The sequence below is a fragment of the Pseudonaja textilis genome, chromosome 8 (assembly GCF_049901715.1).
Source record: "Pseudonaja textilis isolate UNSWEBS1 chromosome 8, rPseTex1.2, whole genome shotgun sequence".
In the NCBI taxonomy this organism is placed as follows: Eukaryota; Metazoa; Chordata; class Lepidosauria; order Squamata; family Elapidae; genus Pseudonaja; species Pseudonaja textilis.
Window position 1 is genome coordinate 14285796 of NC_141997.1, and position 20436 is coordinate 14306231.

Genomic DNA, 20436 nt, shown 5'->3' on the forward strand with positions numbered 1-20436 from the left:
CTTCAAACAAAAACAGCATTCTTGACATCTCATCAATGAAGGCCTCAATATCTTCAGTTTGTTTTTCTTTACTAATATTCTTTTTTGAAATGGTTAGAAAATAATTTTAATTTAAGCTAGAAGTAGCCTTCAAATAAGACTCCTGAGAATATGTTATTCCTGAGAATATACATTGAAAGAGAATTCTACATCAAGAAATCTAGTTATCTTATATACAGATTTCATATGTATATCCAACACTAATTGAAGGAAAAACTGTGTATACCTCAGATGTAGTACATATAGTCAACAGTATTTCTGAAAGTGTTTTTGGTCAGTTTTAAAATGCCTTTTTACTTTTCATGCTTGCTGAGCTTAACATTTAGATAGTGCATCATTGGCTAGATTTATTATATTAATCAAAAAAAGCAAACACCAATCAATAATGGAGGCTTTTTGCAGTAATAATAATTGATCCCACATACTGTAATAAAGCATGGCTCTTTCTAGTTTTTTTAAGACCAACACTTACTTTAGATGCACAACAAAATGCAAATTAAGTATTTTTGCTACAGTTAAAAAGAAGTTTGGAAAATATATGTATACTATGCTCAAAAATGTTTGACTTGAGAGTCATTTTTGCCTACTTAAACAATAACTTCATTTTCTATCTGAACAGTTTAAATACCGGTACATACATTTCATTATGTAATCATTGAGATTAACATGTTACATTATAGTTACCTTATATCTATGAAAATATTGATGAGATGTCTATATGCAGATTACAAATATCAATTTAAATCATTGATTATTGTGCTGGGGCAGTTTTGTTATCTATAGTTGACCTAGCTCCTATAGATAAGGTTGATGGCATGACATTGTGCTGGTATAAGCCTAGTATTGACCCTGAAGTTCTATTGTTTTTTGTAATATCTCTATTCTACCCATAGCAGAAACTTACAAAGTTCTATATATCTCAGACATCCATGAGCATAACATTGTTCTTGAGGGTTTCCAGGAGTACCAGTATTAAGACAGTTATATGAAAGCCTTACCACAGAAGTCTTTATGAATTCATGATAGAATAGCAAAAGAATTCATTACCAAAGGATGTAAAAGGAAAAGATAATTCAAATGACTTTTAAGGGATGCTAGAGAAAGGCATGAAATTAGAGAGCAGTTAAAAGCAAAAATAGCCAACAAGAAATGGTGTGGCACATGTAACATAACAATCATCAAGTAAGCCGGTTAAGGAGTAAAGGAATATTTGGGAATCTTGTTCTTCTCTAAAAAGAAAGAAAGAAAAATACTGTAACAAGGAATAAAATTTGGAAGAGAGCAATAACTCTAAAAGACTTATACAGCTTTTAGTGCATCTTGAATATGAGCAGTGTGTATAAGCCTGCCACTGGTAGAGCAAGGATAACCCATTATTTTGTTCTCTTGTTTTGTTGTTAAGTACCTTATTTTCCAAAGAGAATTCAACTAGGAGGTACATTTCTTAAAAGTAATGGGTGGGAATGAAATACAATGACATAGATATCAATGTTGTTGTTTTTTTCTGATGATATTTTCCTACTCCCCAATAAAAAACTGAGTAGAGATTGACAGGGTCAGGTAGAGACATTGTTGCCTAGATTGTATGGAAATCTACTTTTCTAAAATACCTGCTAAAACAATATGGCATTAAAACAAATCTGGGAACATTTCTGCTTCCTCCAGAACAATTCCACTGTGGAATCGTATTGCTTAAGAAAGCATCTGAAAATCCACTGCTTCATAGGCTAAGATTTCTCTCAGCATGAGAGATAGTTGATCTCTGCAAATCCTCTTATCATAGCAATGAACAGCTGTTCAAAAATTCCATCCTTTTTCACCTTCTTGTATTTTGTTTTGTGAGAAGATTTAGTATGGAAAGTTGGGTCTTAAGGTACTTCCTCTAGCACAGCCAGAAAGCTTGGGTGCTTGGAGGGTTAGGGAGGACAATTATACAGATAAAGCAAAGCATCTCTTATCCAAAAGTTATTTTTCAATAATTAAACATTCAGCATTAAATTTAGTTTTGAAGTAAGTTAGAGCTGGGAATATTTGCAAAAGACAAAAAAAAGTTGATTTAACATGAATATTGTAGGATATCAAAAAAGATAACACCTCAAACTCATTATGAGTCCCTGGAATTCTCCCAATGACCAGACATGATGTACATGTAATTTTATGACACTAATGCTGTACAAGTTACCAAAGATTGACATACTGTATATTAATATTGTTTCTGTATACATGATTATATCAAATGGTTACTTTAACAACTATAACAATACAATTAAAACAGTATTGTTTTATCATGTATATGTTAATCAGGATTTAAAAGTTGGCCTAATATGGAGAAATTAAATTAAAACTGAATATAAATGAGAGAATTCAGATTTTGCATGCAGATATTATCTTTGTATTGATAACATCAAATTGAGCACGACTACCAATAATATAGTCTGAATAAATTTATGTTTATAATTAAAAAGGGCACATTCACAAGAATATATTAATCAAAGAGAGAAACAATCTGGAATTAAGGAGAAACTTTCTAACAGCGAGGACAATTAACCAGCGAAACAGCTTGCCTTCAGAAATTGTGGGTGCTCTGGAAGAAGGCGGAGCCTCCTCACTGACAGACCATAGTTTGTGACTCTCTGTGGCTATGGTCCGTGCTCTTTCGTTGGAGAGCCCCAATCATTACGATTAGGGGCTGAAGCTGCCTTGGAGGGCGGCAGAGTAAGGGGAAGTCGCAAGCCAGGTTGAGGGGACCTACATCTCCCCCCCTAGGCTTGGTCTTTTTCCCCCTGGAGATGACTGCAGCAGTGGCTTAAAATGACCACCCCGAAGAGGAGGACTCAGCTGGATTAAGATTTGTGCAGGAGGGAAGAAAGAGGTGGATAACATATGAACTGGGACAACTGGGCAATACAACTAAACAAAAGTACCCCGGGATTAAGGTAATATGGAATTTTTAAGAAAAGAAAAGTGAGCGGTGAAATTACAAAGGGACGGGGGAAAAAATAAGAAAATATTTTTGACAGCTAACCAGGAAAGGAAGAATCTGGAACTAAAGATTTAACTAAATTGGACTAAAATATTTCGGGAATAAACAGGCATAAAATAAAGCTGGACTTAAGATTGTCAAAAAATAATAATAATAAAGTTTACAAATTGGAGACTGGACTGTGCTGGAATATTGAGGTTCGAAAAACCCTAAAAAAAAAATAGGGGTAAAAGGTGAAGACTTTGTATAATGGAGAGTGCCACCTTTTGACAAAAACTTGAGTTCAAACAAAACGGAAAGCATCCTGTTTCTGAATGACCTTGTATGGATATAACATTAAAGAAATATTGAAACAAAGTAAGAATCTTAGAAAGTGAAAGCAGAACTAGAATAAAGGAAAAAGCAAGGAAAGACTGTGGGATTGATTGATGTTTTTGGTATAGACCCTGGGCTGGAATAACTGAGAACTTTAGAAAATTGAAAAAAGAAAGAAGGAAAGTAAAAGTAGTTTTTTGGGGGGGTGGACTTTAACGATCATAAAATATAAGAGTGTGTAATGATGATATCTCTTCGGGAATTAAAAATGGAACTTAAAAATATGAGAGAATTACTACAGGAAAGAGGCGAATCACTTTGCTCTGTGTTAGAAAAAATGGAAATGGTGATTGAAGAACAAGAAGAAAGAGCTTCAGAGGAGGAGGAGTCGACTCAAGGAGAAGACATTTTAAATAGACAATTAACACAAAGAACACTATAAAGAAGTGGGGAAAGAAGGAAGGTTAAAAAGTTGAGATTTAAGAAAGCAATCAAAGGGAATACCTGTGAAGTTGGGAAGGGCAGAAAGACCCAGCAGAAAAGGGGAAAGGAAGATATTAAGAAAGAGAGGAATATAAACTGGAATGAGAAAAGATGGGGAAAAGAGGGGGAGGAGAAGCAGTAAGAAACAGGGGCATGAAATAAAGAAATACAGAAATAGTAAAATGTTGAAAAGAAATTGTTTTTTCAGAGATAATGGTTGATGAATTAAAAAGGGGATTCTGCAGGGTGATAAGGGGTAATAAGAATATTTCTGCAATTAAAAATATTTAGAAAATAGGGTAATATAGATACTGATAACTCATTAAAAAACAAGGGGGGGAAATATGCTGCAGAATCAAAATGAAAAGATGTAATGATTATTATTGTAACTTCTTAAAATAATGGTTTATTGGGAATCAAGATGAGGGAATAAAGACTGGACAATTACTTGTCTGAAATGGTACAGATCACAAGTGTCAAACTCACTGTGTCATGTTGCCTTTATGTGACATGTCGTAATGTTTTTCCCCTTCACAGAGCTGGGCGCGGTCTGTGCGTGACACATCCAGCCCATGGCTCACCAGTTTGACACCCCTTGTATAGGTTCTGCTGCTTGAGTAGGGGGCTGAACTAGAAGACCTCTAAGGTCCCTTCCAGCTCTATTCTATTCAATTCTGTTCCATTCCATTCCATTCCATTCTATTCTATTCTATTCTATTCTATTCTATTCTATTCTATTCTATTCTATTCTATTCTATTCTATTCTATTCTATTCTATTCCATTCTATTCTAATTACCTTTATTGTCAAAGTACAACTTGTGTACAATGAGATTGGCTGAGGCTCACTTCGTACAACCCCCCCCCCCCCCATACAACTCACATTGAGGACAGAAGTCCCTAACCCAGATCCAATCTTATTATACTATGTGACCTTGTTGCACAATGTGCCGGCCCCACAAGTCTGTCATACTATGTTGACATGAAGTTATTTTCCATTCAGAAATCTGACAACCCATGCGTAGAAACTGTTCTTCAGCCTATTGGTGCAGCTGGCTTCGCTTCTATATATCCTACCTGATAGTAGGAGAGTGAAGAAGTGCTGACCGGGGTGTGAGTCATCCCTGAGAATTTTCCTCACTCTTCTAAGGCAGCGAGCCCTAGCGATGTCATCTAGTGGTATCAGGGGACAGCCCACAATGTTTTGTGCTGTGCTCACCGCCCCCTGTAATGTCTTTCTATCCATGGCTGTCAAGCCAGCATACCACACCATAATGCAATATGTGAGGATGCTTTCTATTTGTGGACCGGTAAAAGGAGGTCATCAGTCGTTGTTCCACTTTATTCTTTCACAAGACCCTAAGGAAATAGAGTCTCTGTTGGACCTTTCTGACCTTATGTTGATTTTCTAGGTGAGATCTTCGCTGAGGTAAACTCCCAGGAATTTAAAGGAGGAAACTCTCTCTCAATATAAAGTGGGGCGGGTTCCTCTCTCTTCTTCTGGAAGTCTAACACCATCTCCTTTGTCTTGCTGGTATATAGTGCAGGCACCATGAGGATAATTTTTGAACCTTCCCCCTGTAATGAGACCCAATACAGTAGTATCATCAGTGAACTTAATGATCACAGTGGATGGGTCAGATGATACACAATCATGTGTGTACAGTAAGTACAGGTAGGGATTGAGCACAAAGCCCTGTGGGGAGCCAGTGCTAAGCTTCAGGGAGGTGGATGTGACAGACCCAGCTCTCACTGTTTGTGGTCAAACCCTCAGAAAGTATTTGATCCAGTCACAGATGGAAGAGGGAAAATCAAAGTCAGTCATTTTTTCAATAAGGATGCTCAGCAGTATAATATTGAAGGATGAGCTGTAGTCAATGAAAAGCATCCTGACATAGTTTCCAGGTTTCTCCAGATGTCTCACTACAGAATGTAAGGCAGTAGTTATGGCGTTGTCTGTCAACCTGTTCCCCCTATAGGCAAACTGATGCTTGTCAAAGTCTGGTGGGATGCATGTCCTAAGGTATTGGAGACCCAGTCTTTCGAAGCATTTCATCACAACTGACGTTAACACAATAGGTCTGCAGTCATTTAGACAGTTAACTGCTGTTTTCTTGGGGACTGGGACAATAGTGGCTGTTTTCAAACATGATGGAACACGGGCTATTCTATTCTATTCTTTCTATTCTATTCACTTGGAATCAAAGATATTGTTTATTTGTAATGGTGTCTGTAAGTGATGAAGGATGGGAAATATAACATGTTCTCAAATGTAGAATTTTTCCACTCCAAAAACGCAGTTATAAATAAGGTATTTTTATTTTTGATTGAAGTAGACTCTTTAAAAGTTTGAAAATAGTTGTGACATATCAACTCTTTCACAGCATTAAAGCAGTTTATCCTTTGGGGCATCTTTTAGATCATTTTCTATTGGTGTGATGTTGTTCATTACACAACTGTATGCAGTTACAATATACAGAAGTCTCCTAGTCATGTTAGAAATTCATAATGTCAAATATAGCTGAGCAGAAAAAGTTACTTGATCATAATGTCTCATAGATAATGTGTCAGTCTGATCTAAGGATGGATCTATTATAAAGTAGATATATGTCCAATTCAATAGCACTGGAAATCTGAGAGAATCAGTTTAGAGGACTATTTCTCTTTCCAGAATAATAGTAAACAGAAATGCTAGATTTTCCTAAATACAATAGCTTTTTGTTATATCCAATAATAATAACAAAATATCAGATGCTTTTTAAATGTTATTCCTTTAAAATTAATTGTTGAATTTTGAGGGCTTGCAATGGGACCTATACAACCAACTGTGAGATATTCATGACTGACACATATGATGGCATAGAAAAAGAGGCTGTCATGGCTGCATCTCACCTCTCCAAGCTTCATGAGTTTGCAGCTGGAAGTGTGTGTGTGTGTGCGCACGCGCGCGCGCAATTGGAATGTGAAGAAAGGTAGGGATGCCATGTTTGTCCCAGGTGAGCCATTTGACAAACTCCAGCCGGCCAAGGTCATTAACAATATGCAAAGCTGGGAACTGAACATTTGTTTCCTGAACAATATACAAGCACCTGATTGGACATTTTCAAATAATGGTGACTGGGGGAGAGGCTGGGAAAGAGAGGGAACTTTAATTTGTGTTTTTTGCATGGGAAAACTTCAAATTCAGCTTACGCTATTTCTGTAACCATTTAATTTTCAGTAAAGTATATTCTTGGCAAAAACAAATGGCCAGGATTCTGTCTTTGCCAGATGGCTGAGTGTGACAGTTGACAGAAGCAGATAAAGCAATAAAGGACATATTCTTTTTTTTTTTTTAAGCCAGGCAGATTCTTAGTGATTGCATGTTGCCAGAGCTAGCAATCTGGGGAGAAAACTGTATCTGTTGATTGTGATTTTGGCCTGCCTTGTTAGATGATTAGTGAATATACAAAGCTTGAATTTATCTTGGTAATTGACCTGAATTAGATATATCTCAGGCACAAGGGCATCAATTGAGTTTTTATTTTGGTGGTAGCAGTCAAACAATCATCACTGGCACAGGACACCTGATTCACTCTTGATCTCTGTTTGGCTCAGTATAATTTGGATGAGCTCGGTTAGTCTGGGAGACTGATTTGTGACATGGATATGGTTCAATCAATGCATGTGAGATCTTGTTTTTGGAAAGAAATATCATAACAGATTATATCTGGATCCCCACCAGACTGATATTTTTAAAATGTTTTAGGAAAACCAAAAGACACAAAATTAAATACAAAAAATTATTTGTTTCTAGTTTCAGGGATAAAAAAGGTAATGAATATTTTAGAGTATTTAATATGGATTTGCAATTGTTATAAGTTATAATTAAGTTGCTATCTCAAAATATAGATGAAAAGATCTTTTTGTAGTCTACTGCACTGAGAAAAGTTGAAAGATTACTTTTCTCTTTCTTTTTAATCTGCCTTTGCACCTCTTTCTCTCTTTAACTTCTCTAACTTTGGCTTATATTTATATTTTGCCTTATAATAAATTTTTAATAAAAAAATAAAAAAAAGTTAAGGGAAATTATAAAAAAGGCCCTAGGTGGATTTTCACTAGAAACACTGTTGTTTTTATCTTGTAAAATTTTTATCTTTTATCTTATTTTTATACTTTTTATCTTGTAAAATTGAATGCCATTTATAGCAGATTTACAGTTATTCTGTGTATGTAACCATAGAAAATGATTAATGTGCAATGAGACAATTTTAATAAAACAAATATCTAAATAATATTCTCAACCTTCTATAACCTAAAGCTAAGTCTATTTTTTAAAAAAAATTCTAGCAAAAAGCATCAGAAAAGAGATATGCAGAAAGCAAGAGAAGGAACAAAAATATAGAAGGATTTAAAAAAAAAACTAGAAGGGGACATACTAGACATGTATAAAATTAGGTCTGATAAAGAATGAATAGTGAGGACATTTTCTCCTTGTTTTATAATGCTAGAATCAAGGACAACCAGTGAAGCTGGATGACAGAAGTGTTTAGGGAAGCTTAAAGCTTAGTTGTAGAGAATAAAGACACCAAAGGCATGATGCTTATATATTGCCACCAGTGTTTTCAGTTATAGTCACTGTAAACCTAACCACAGGCTTTCCTCGAGCACAAAGAAAAGGGGGTCAAAGCACCAGAGGACAGAACAAGAAACAATGGTTGGAAACTAATCAAAGAGAGAAGCAGCCTGGAATTAAGGAGAAACTTCATAACAGTGAGAACAATTAATCAGTGGAACAACTTGCCTTTAGAAATCATGGGTGCTTCATCACTGGAGGTTTTTAAGAAGAGACTGGACAGCCACTTGTCTGAAATAGTATAGGGTCTCCTGCCAGAGCAGGGGGCTGGATTAGAAGACCTCCAAAGTCTCCCTTCCAGCTCTATTCCAGTCTACATCATTGAACGCTGCTGAAATATGTAGAATACTGGATCAGGTGCTCCTTGGATTTAGTATGGCTCTCCTTGTGTCTTTATTGACATGTAAATATGATCACAAGCCAAGCAGATCTCCTCAGAAAAGTTTTCCTACCTCACTGACTTTCAGCACCTACAGGAATTCCAGGATTCTACATATATAATTTTTATGCATAAACTTGCTTGTTTTCAGTTATGCACAGCCTTGAACAAATCATAGATAGACAGTGTTAGTTGCTTAGTAAATCATATATTTAAAAAAGAGATGTGATTTGTGTAGCTTAATATGGTGATAAAAGCTTTATTTGGAAAATTTCATAACATTCAAGTGGAGCATCATAATTCAAGGGTATTTACTTTTGAAACTGATAACAGCAATTTTTTTTTTTAATGATCAGTTTATTTTAAAGAGTAGCCAAAGTGGAGAAATATTGAACAAAGGGTAAGGCTGGAAAGAATTCAAAATATTTCCAAAGTTGTCTCGGAAAAAGCCTCCTAGTTTTCTATATTTGGTTTATCTTCAAGACTTTAACTCAATTACTGTCTTGGAAGAATAAGATTATCAGAAAGTTTTTATATTGAAATGTGTTTGAAGCTTGGGTTGATTGTTGGGCTGTTGGGCCAAACTTCGAGCTTGACAATTTGGTTGCAAATGTTTCATCACCATTCGTGGAGACATTGTCATTTTCATCTGCATTTAGGACTACAACTTCAGAAGGAAATCACATGGGATATGAGGGTAAGATTGTAAGTATAGTACTGCTCTCAGGGCAAATAGTGACATAGTTTCTGATTTCCCTTCATGCTTTGTTGAATATTCTCAGCAATAAATTATGTCACATTGTTGAAAGAAAAAGAAGTGCAAATGTGCCTTTAAAAAGAAGAAAATCTGACATGCTATATCTCAATCCTCCAAGTGTCAAAAATTACAACAGATAGAAAATATCCTTCCAAAATGGACTTATTTGGCTCCTCTAGTTGCTTTTTGCTTTCTTTTCATGCTGTGGTATCATCACATTCACATGCCTGTGGCTCCTGCTTGTTAATTCTAATGTGAACTGCCTTTAAGGAAAAAATAAGTGTTAAGAAAGAAGAGGGAATAACATAGCAGTTTCCTTTTCAGCTCCTCTCCTTTTCAGCTCCTCTCAGTAAACCTTAGGGCTGTGGAAAGTTTTATTTCTTTTAGGGAATGTACATCAGATAAACTCCAGTTTCTGGCAATAATGTCTGCTACGGCTTCATTCTAAAGCCCGGGGAAAAAACAGTTTCACAGTTATCTGAACAAGTACTGCCTTTGTTGTTTCTGCTTTTTAAATTTGATACCTTGATTTTATTTACTGACAAGAAAAGAATAGTTCCAAGGCAAAGAAGATTAAAATAATAAAATAAAATAATAAAATATAAAATAAAGTTGAAACTAGGGCAAGACATCTTATGGTACAAGCACCATTCTGATCTTGGTCATGTCATCATAAAAGTTTAGCTTTTCTTCTGTGGTTTTTAAAGTTATAAATTAATATGTCCTACACACAGTTCCTTCATAACAACTCCACCTCTAATATTTGCATATAAACATCATACATTTTAAATAAATCTTTGCATATATACAGTATGTCTGTGCTTGTAATTCCTATGTATTATATAATAAATCTTTTACTGTCTCCCAAATATGTGTAATGATATAGATCAACCAAAAGCTACTTCCAACGGAATTACAGAATAAAATAAAAAATAATACTGTGGCTAGCCTAAGAAATTAAATAGGGCTTACCTTGATTATACATTGTAGAACAGATAACATAGAATGTCAGGATTGTTGGATAATTTATTTGTTTATTAATCAAATTTGTATATCCACCCGTTTCACAGAAAGTGACTCTGGACAGCATAAACCATAGAATAATACATGTTGTGGCTCCGGGCTTGGATTCAGCTCCTGTGATTGATATGAGTTCAAGTGAAGAGATTATGGCAGAACGATATGAGCCAACCTGGCTTACTGATTGGACTGATAACCAGGATGAGGAGATGGACGTGACAAAGGACGACAGACCTGATGTATTAGAATTGTCAGGACCTTTGACCTCCTCTGGTTGCTTATCTGATCAACAGCCGGGAATGGCTGACAGGGAAGTTTTGAGAGAGTCTTCTAGTGGAGATGAGAACTTGGAAAATTTGTGGTTAAATGTAAAAAATAGAAGACGGTTGAAAAGGCAAAATCAGCTGGAGCGAATGAGAAGGGCAAGTCAGTAAATTAGCACGTTGCCTTAATGAGTATAAAAGGACACAGCTGGGCTGGTACATTTCGCCAGGAACAAAATAACTATTTGAGTGAAGACGTTACAGCAAAGAGCTCTGAGGCTGAAGATTTATTGCCAGGACTGGTTTGCCGGACAGAGTAAAGATTTATGCTGTGGTTTCTGCCAGCCGTTATCTTGTAAGACTTCTTTCCGTTTGATTTAATTGTGAAATGGCTGCTTTCTGTTTTGTTCGTTTGAATTTCGAAGGGGAGTCATAACATTATTGTTCCTGGCCCAAACAAACCATCTTTAAAGCAAGATGGATTCAAATCAACTGCAGCGTTTGGTAGAGCAGCAACAACAACAAATTAATCAGCTACTGCAAAGCAATGTGACGCTTCAGAATCAGGTAACACAATTGCTGAATTATGTTTCCAGCTTACCAAGCCCTGCTGCTGTTCCCCCTGCCCCTCCTGTGAGGAAAAGCCCAGTATCCATGCCGGAGAAATTTTCTGGGTAAATGGACAGGTTCCCGGCATTTATGGGTCAATGCCAATTGTTTATCTCTCTGAGGCCTGAAGACTTCCCAACTGACCGGTCTAAAGTAGGATTTATGATCAGTTTATTAACCGGGCAGGCTGCTAATTGGGCTACTCCCTTGTTAGTTCAAGATAGCCCGTTGTTGAATAATTTCCAGGGTTTTCTTCAACAAATGAGAGTGATGTTTGAGAACCCAATTAAGATACAAACTGTGGACAGATGGTTATGGGACATTAATCAGGGGAAACGTTCCCTGCAGGAATACGTTGCAGAATTTCATTTGCTGTGTATGGACTCTAACTGGAACGAACCGGCTCATATGGCTGCATTCCAGGAAGGCTTGTCTGATGCCATCAAAGATGAGCTGGTCCATGCAGAGCGGGCTTTAACTTTGGATGCATTGATAGTTCAGTGCTTACGAATTGAAGCTCGTTTACAGCAACGTGGACGCAAATGGCTCATTATGGAACCATCTTCGTTTTCTCGTGCACAACCCATGCCACCGAGAGTTTTCCAACCCACGGTTAATGTTGAGGAGCCAATGGAGTTAGGCGCACTACACCCTCGCTTAACGGTGCGAGAACATTTGAGAAGGTTCCAGGAAGGCTTGTGCCTTTATTGCGAGGGTCCGGGACATTTTGCAAATTCCTGCACTCGGAAATTTGCTCATGGACGGATGCGTCTGCAGTTCATGCTCCAGACATCATTCAGGACTTTCATGAACGTTTCCCTTCGAAACCGCATCCGGATCGTCAGACCCGAGGGAAGGGCCCTGCGGTGAGGGATAGTGTTGTGGCTCCGGGCTTGGATTCAGCTCCTGTGATTGATATGAGTTCAAGTGAAGAGATTATGGCAGAACGATATGAGCCAGCCTGGCTTACTGATTGGACTGATAACCAGGATGAGGAGATGGACGTGACAAAGGACGACAGACCTGATGTATTAGAATTGTCAGGACCTTTGACCTCCTCTGGTTGCTTATCTGATCAACAGCCGGGAATGGCTGACAGGGAAGTTTTGAGAGAGTCTTCTAGTGGAGATGAGAACTTGGAAAATTTGTGGTTAAATGTAAAAAATAGAAGACGGTTGAAAAGGCAAAATCAGCTGGAGCGAATGAGAAGGGCAAGTCAGTAAATTAGCACGTTGCCTTAATGAGTATAAAAGGACACAGCTGGGCTGGTACATTTCGCCAGGAACAAAATAACTATTTGAGTGAAGACGTTACAGCAAAGAGCTCTGAGGCTGAAGATTTATTGCCAGGACTGGTTTGCCGGACAGAGTAAAGATTTATGCTGTGGTTTCTGCCAGCTGTTATCTTGTAAGACTTCTTTCCGTTTGATTTAATTGTGAAATGGCTGCTTTCTGTTTTGTTCGTTTGAATTTCGAAGGGGAGTCATAACAAATACATATATTAATAAAGAATTAAATAAATAAATATTAAACAAATGTTATATATATTGTTAGATAAAGTGTGATTGTGCAACAATGGAAGTAGTTCAGTGGCAAACGTGCTCTATAATCCTGCCAAGAAAACCAAATGGTTGTTATCATCATGAGACAAGCTGAGCTTGGGGTGTTTTTACCTGTTTATCCCTGCTCAGCATTCAGTTTTATGTACAGTAATAACTTCAGGTGATTGAGGTTTTCCCGAATATTAGAACGAACTATAACTTGGGTTTTTTCCACCTTCTGGTTTCATTGTTTTTCTCTACCTCCTGGTAATACAGTGTATGCTAATATGGCTTTTATATTTGGGGCATGACTTCTGTAAGATGCCAGGAGGCACCATGGATGAGTTGGGCAGCCATATAAATTTTCTTAATAAATAAATGTAAAAAATATTAGTCTGGAGGAAATATGACTAGAAAGATCTGAGGACAAATGGAGAAAGCCAATGTTGCTGACATAAATATCCTTGTTGTGGAGACTGTTTTCCGTTGCAAACCATATGATTTATAACAACAATCCTAAACCTAGAACCTATTATCCCTAGTTAAAAAGATCAAGTGGCAAAGAACATGACGGATCTCCCTTTACATTTTCAAAAACTGCTGTCAGTAAGAATAATTGGATGGGCAAATAGACTGATTTGATGTATAAGTCACAGAAGAGTTTCTTGGTAGCTGCTTCAGTATCTCAGTAAAGTTAATAGATGGCTTCAAGTAACCCTATGATTTGGCATGACAAAGATTTAAGTTCTTCCCTGTGTTCCAGTCTGTTGGTTGGAGTTTGGGAAAGAGAGTTCAGAGCATGATAAAATAAAATGCTGGCTGACAGCTTCAACTGAATCAACATTTTCTTACAATTTGGAGTCTGGTTTTAGTATGACCAATTCTACTTTCTCTTTTTCATTATGGGATGTAACTAATGATACTTAGGACAAATGGAATTTGCAAAGTGTGATGAGATTTGGGATTGAGTAGGATTGAATTACTATAAACCCAAGCTTTTTGATTCAACCTAATAAATAAATATTAAAGCTCAGTGGCTGCTAGCGTAGAAAAGGAAAAAAATTCTTAGTTGCTTGCTATAATAATGTGCAAATACAACTCTTCACACTTTCTGTAAGGCAAATGCTTCCAAATCAATGGAGGTATTATAATCATCTCAGCCAATTATCAGCTAACTAAAGTGTATTATGTAATCTGAAGGTAGAGTATTGAGGGTAGAATACAAAACAGGGGCACTAAGAGTAAAATGTTGCACTTGATAGCAAGATGAAAACGTGAAAGATAAATGTATTGCAGTACATAAAATCAATGATTCATACACACACACACACACACAGAGTTTGTATTTAGGAACACACAAATGGAGATATGATGAGGAACCAGTTTCCGACAACTTTCCCTATCTTTCAAGCATTATCCTTAAATTCAAGGATGCATAGATTTGTCTGGACCGCAATAGAGATACTCACATATATACATAGAAATCAAAACCAAAATATATATGAAGTTTTCAATTGGTAAAATGTAAAAGTACACATATAATTCTGAAAAGAGATAAGGAAAGAAACTGTGTAAGGAAATCTCTCTCCTCTACTTCCCCATGACCAGTGGTGTGATTCAACCAATATAACAACCAGTTTGGTGATCTCATGCTCCACATGCATGCACACCATTTGAAAAAACCCATTTTTACTTACTACAGCCCTGTTGATAAAACAGCTGAGGCATAGCAAAACCACTCTGCTGTGTGAATCAGCTGTGCTCCAAAACAAGGTAATAAAGCACAGGAAAGAGCAGGGATGGGTTGGTGGGTCCAAATGATCACTGGAACTACCTTGTTCACCTGAAATGGTCTGAACTGGTAGAATCCCACTCCTGCCCATGACCTATACTGAAGGTAATCTTTTCATTTTAAGATGCCTGATTCTTTCTTCTTTTTGAAATGTCAGCTCTCTAACGACAACCGTAGATACTCTCTAGTTATTCAACACTTTCCTCCTTCCCATTTTTCACACACACACACACACACACACACACACACACACAAGGGAGAGAGAGAGGGGGGAGGGAGAGCTTCTTTTTGCCACTGCCAATGGCAACTTTCCTGTTTTTTCATCTAGGACTACATTCTCACATGAAAGCATTTCCATGGTATTTAGTGAGGTCAGAGAAGCAGACAATTACCAAGAGTAACCATCATTGATTCTTCACTATTCTCCCCAAAGTTGTGATTTGTTTAATTGGGCTTTATTCTATTTATTTCCAGTTATGTGCAAAACAGAGGTCCCCCAAATTACTACAGACCTTATTGTCAGACCAGCCCCAATCCGATCCCTTAGAAAAGAATAGCCTTCAACTTCATTTGGTTAAAGTAAAGGGTTGTTGTTGTTTTTTTAACTAAGAGTGGTGGTTTCAGTAAAAGTCAAGCCAGCTCTAAAACTACCATGTTTGCTGGATACAAAAATAAAGTGTAGGAATCATTGAAAAAAATGTCCATCTGGGTTCAGTTCCAAGTGGGAAGAAAGACACTGGAAACATGGAGACTGCTTGGAAGGATGGTTTTATGGTTTGGTGGACAGGACCACATTGAGATCCTGGGCAAAAAAAGCACATGGTTGAGAGAGGGAGAGATATTTATAACCTATGTTTGGCTTTGAACTTGCTTCCTGTTCTTGTGGCAAGAAATGTATCCTAATTAGTTGACAAGTCTCCCAAGGGGCCATGCAGGGGTAACTTTGTAGGTGGTCTTGAGCTCCAAGCTTGGTTGAATCTTGCTGGGTGATGTAATCTTTCCAGGTGCCATGTGGTGACTTGGGTAAAGGCCTAATCCTATCATATCCTGAGGGCCATGTCTTAATCCCATCACCCAGGAGCTGAAGTGGGGCGGAGGGCAGAGAGTTGCAGCAAGCTGCTTTGTCTTTAAAAACATGTTTCTCCTTTTCTCATCCAGGGAAATATAATATCCTGCCTTTTTAATATTTCTAGAATATTTTGTTCTTCTAGGAGAGGGGTGGGTACTAACTTTCTACAGCTTGCCTCCATCCCATCCCTCCTCTGTGACCACTCCGTTTCTAGCCCATCAGAGCTCGCCAAAATGTTTTGAGAATGCTGAGATGTTTGGGGTAATCCATATATTTCTCAGGCTGCTTGGCTGTAGGATGCTGGTACAAACAGGATCCAACTGCTCTGGCCTTTATCACCTGTCACTCCCAGCTCCTGATTTCCTATCACGTGCACACAGATTTTTATTGCCCTTTCATTCTTTCCCCTTTCATCCTCTCCCTGCTTCTTCTTTTTATGGCAGGATGCCTGTGAGGACCCAAGCCAAGCCAGGCAGAGCTGACACTTGTCTATCCCTAAGCAAAGAGTCAGGGAAATGAATGTGAAGTAACTGGCTGAAATGCAAATAGTAAGGCTTCTGCTCTGTCATCCATTGAAAACTACAGGTAAAAAAAATTATATGTTTGTCATTTTAATCTAATTCCTGATTTTAATGTGTAATTAGCTAAGGGCTAATTCATTTGTAAAAAGTCATGGGCTAAATCAAATTAAAACTCTGCACAGTTTGATGCCCAACAGCCACACATGTCTAGGTGTAGTGTATATAGTTCGTATATACCATTTTCATTCTCCATAAAACTTTCATCCTTTGCTTGTTTCTATTTTCTTTGCATCAGTAAACCTTATATTTACTTTGGAGTCAAGTAAAGTTTGCCAAGTACATAATTCATGACATATAATACCTTCATTCACACTTGACTCACAGTTTATTTTCTCCTACTCAGCAAGTAAATCTCTTTTTCTCTGCTGTTTTTTTCTACTTTAAGATATTTTAAGAGAAAAAAGTTTTTAATTATCATCATATTGTTATTATCATTGGAGTATTTTTCTTCTTTGGAAGTAAATCTTGTTATACTAATGAAAAATATTTCCTAGGAACTATATGTAATTCTTCTGCTCAGTCACAATATTCTCCTCCAGTTCCATTCCAAATTTTAGATTAAATTAAATCCTTTTAAATATTTGGGAATCTAGACATTGCTTTTGGTAGTTTTGAATTCTTTCTCATTAGCATAATGCCAAAATGAGCTGAATTAAGCGCAGGCAAAAGATACATTTATAAGTAGCAGCAGATATCTGAACAGCAGCAGATATTTGAATAGTTGAATTTGAAAAGTGCCTTCATGTAGTAGAAACAGCAAAAGAGCAGCACATCCTGTCATTAAAAATAACTCCTATTGAAATTTGGAGATATACCGGTACATATAGTTATTGACTTATGGCCACAATTGAACCCAAAATTTCTATTGCTAAGCAAGACAGTTGTTAAGTGAGTTTTGCCCCTTTTTACAATATTTTACTGTCACAATTGTCAAGCGAATCACTGCCACTGTTAAGTTAGTAACACAGTTGTTAAGTGACTCTTGTTTTATTATTGTCTTTGCTTATCAGAAGATCACAAAAGTTGATCACATGACCCTGGGACATTTCAACCATCATAAATACATGCCAGCTGCCAAACACCCAAGTTTTGATCACATGACTATGGGAATGCTGCAAGTCATATATGTGAAAAATGATCATTAATCATTTTTTTTACTGCCATTATAACTTTGAACAGTCAGTAAATGAAAGGAATACTTATACTTGAAAATATTGAGGTAAAAATTAAGGATATATGTTGACAGTTTAGCAAGAACATTGGGCTAGCTGTAGATCCATCTTCCAATTATACTATCTCCTTACCCTATAGCAAAACAGAAACACCCTTTTCAATTCTACAAAAAAAGGTATGTGGGGCAAATTGGGGAAACACATTCTATAGTTTCTGGAGCATTTTGGATGAAAAGAGGACACAAAAAGTTTAATGTTACTTTCTGCAAAGTCTAGAATACAGAAGAACAATTTAAATAGTAGAGATGCACAGAAATGTGTACTACTGTAGTTTGTGAACAAAATAATCACCAGCACTATTACTGACTGATATTCTCTTTTGGTGGATTAGTTAAATCTGGTACAGATAATTTGGTCCTTCTCAATTATTGCGGTGGGTGGGATTATAAGGGGCAGACCTGTAGAAGCATTAGCTGGCAACAGATCTCCTTTGATATGAGTGAGGAAAAAGGCCCACAGTCTTTTATCTGATGCAGTTGGAAAAAAAGAAGAAAGAAAGCTGAAAAACAAAGATAAATGCTTTTGGATTTCCATTATGTGCAGGCTTTATAGAAGTTACATTTACTAACGAAAATGAGCTGAAAATGGTCTTTCAATACTTTAAGGATATTCTAGAAAAACATTCCTAGCCATCCCCCATATAATCAATTATGTTATTCAGAAAGATAACTTCAATGGAATTCAAATTCAAAAGGGAACTTGCTGTAGCAACTTATACTATGCAAACATTCATATATTTAACTGCTGTAAAATATTATTGTTGAGTTTACTCATAGTCTTATCCTAGATAGCTTGTCAATTTTCAAATTTGTTTACTTCTAAAAAAGCAAATATTTGATTGTTAAATGAACTTTTTGCATATGACAAGTAAGAAAAAATAACATTAAAAACCAATGAAAATATTTGGAATTTGGAGAAAAAAATAGGACATGTTGGAAGTTGTCTCTCAAAATGGTGTGAAGTTTGGCCCCAACTGAAAATTTGAATGTAATGATCAGCATCACCATAAAAAAAGAGAAGAAAAAGCCATTAGGACCATATTTTCCCCTAATGCTGAAATAGACACAAAATTGAAATAAGAAATTTCAAAATTTAATCCTTCAACCAAATCACACTATTTCGGCAGCCTATTCTGATTCTATGTCAAACATTAAGATATAAGTGATCTGCAAGAAGTGTCAGTTTAATTTTTTTCTCTCTCTCTAGGAATCCTATTATTATCTATATAGCAGCTATCATCTATCTATCCACAAAGCAATTAAGTTTATTTCAATAATGATTCCAAATCTTAAAAGAAAAATAAAACAAAAAAGAATCCAATCATGCTTCTGGAGTATACTTGAAACTCAAAAGGTACAAGCAAAGGAGAAGAAGGAAATGTCTTGCAGTGCAAATGTGAACAGAATTCTGCTTCTACTGAACTGATGCAGCCCAAACAAACTGTGCATTCACATTCCACCATCTTCCATATGGAAGCCATAACTTCTGTCTAAAATGTAGTTAGAACAACAATGTTCTTCTTTATGGCAGTCAGATGCAAAGAAAAGGGAAGGAAAGCAGCTGTTGCCTGAAATAATGTTTTCCCAGTTTCCTTCCCCTGCACTCAGTTCCTAGTTGGGGGAAAACAACGGGAGGAGAGAAAACGAAGAAGGAAGTTATAAACCTATATTCACTGACTTGGGATGGGAATAAATGTCATTAAATTCTCAAGTACTCTTGTCTGAGTGCATTTCATTGTAAGGTTACAAGCCTATAGAAACTGACTGGAAGTAGGTTCCACTGAATTTTAATGGGAGTTATTTCTGAACAAGCATGACTAAAATTACTGTCCTTTTCTTCATGGAAACTTTTAATAATAACCATCAAATGATTTATTATAATTCAGATTTTGTCATTTCAATCTTCTTTTACAATTGTCTTGCCAGCATAATACATTTTATATATATATATATATATATATATATATATATATATATATATATATATATATATATATATATATATATATATATATATCCATCCCTGTCCTGTTGAATCCCACCAGCTAATTGTTACTTTTTTTTCTTTCCACAAGCACGAGGGAATGGGGGGGGGATACTAACATTTTAATTGTAAAATCAAATGTCATCAACTATACAATATACTTTGCTCAGAGATGATGGCAAGACAGAGGAAATCATTTGGCAGTCAACAATATCCTTTGCCTTCTTTAAGGACTATTAAGACATTATAAAACAATTGGTATAATTAATCAGTAATATAATGCTCTCCCATGTTCCCAACTTAAGCTATATATAATGAAGAAATGTTGGTTGTAAAATTATGACACAATCTTTACACCTGCGAAGTTTTGAATGTGGTAAAATACATTTAGATTTCTGTTTTTAATATCTGGTTTAACCTTTTAAACTGCATTAACTTTTGTATCATTATTAGTGATACTAGGCTGTATTACACTTTCATAAATTCCTCTTCTGTACTTGCTACATTTAATAGCAGTTATGGGTTACTGCCACTATAAAGAATTATATGATACTGTATTCCCCTTTTTAAATAATGTATTCCCTCTCTCCCTCCTCCCTGTTTCAAGTCATGCAGTCAGGCTGAAATTGTGGTTTTTGTCATTCTAATTTGAATACTGAATTTTACTGACAATCTTTATGAGGTGTTACATATATATCGGCAATACAGAACTGACAAGATTTCTAATAAGCAAATTTAAGCTGCAAAAATATCTATCTATCTATCTATCTATCTATCT

The 20436-nt window shown here is 36.3% G+C and overlaps 1 long non-coding RNA gene across 1 annotated transcript in view; it reads left to right on the forward strand.

Moving 5' to 3' along the window:
* The window catches only part of LOC148125123 (uncharacterized), a 34483-nt gene extending 14881 nt beyond the window's left edge, over positions 1-19602 (forward strand). Inside the window, exons 2-3 of the long non-coding RNA XR_015744488.1 lie at positions 16306-16447; positions 18882-19602. This is a non-coding gene — a long non-coding RNA (uncharacterized LOC148125123). The remainder of the gene's footprint in view (positions 1-16305; positions 16448-18881) is intronic.
* Positions 19603-20436: the final 834 nt, after the last annotated feature.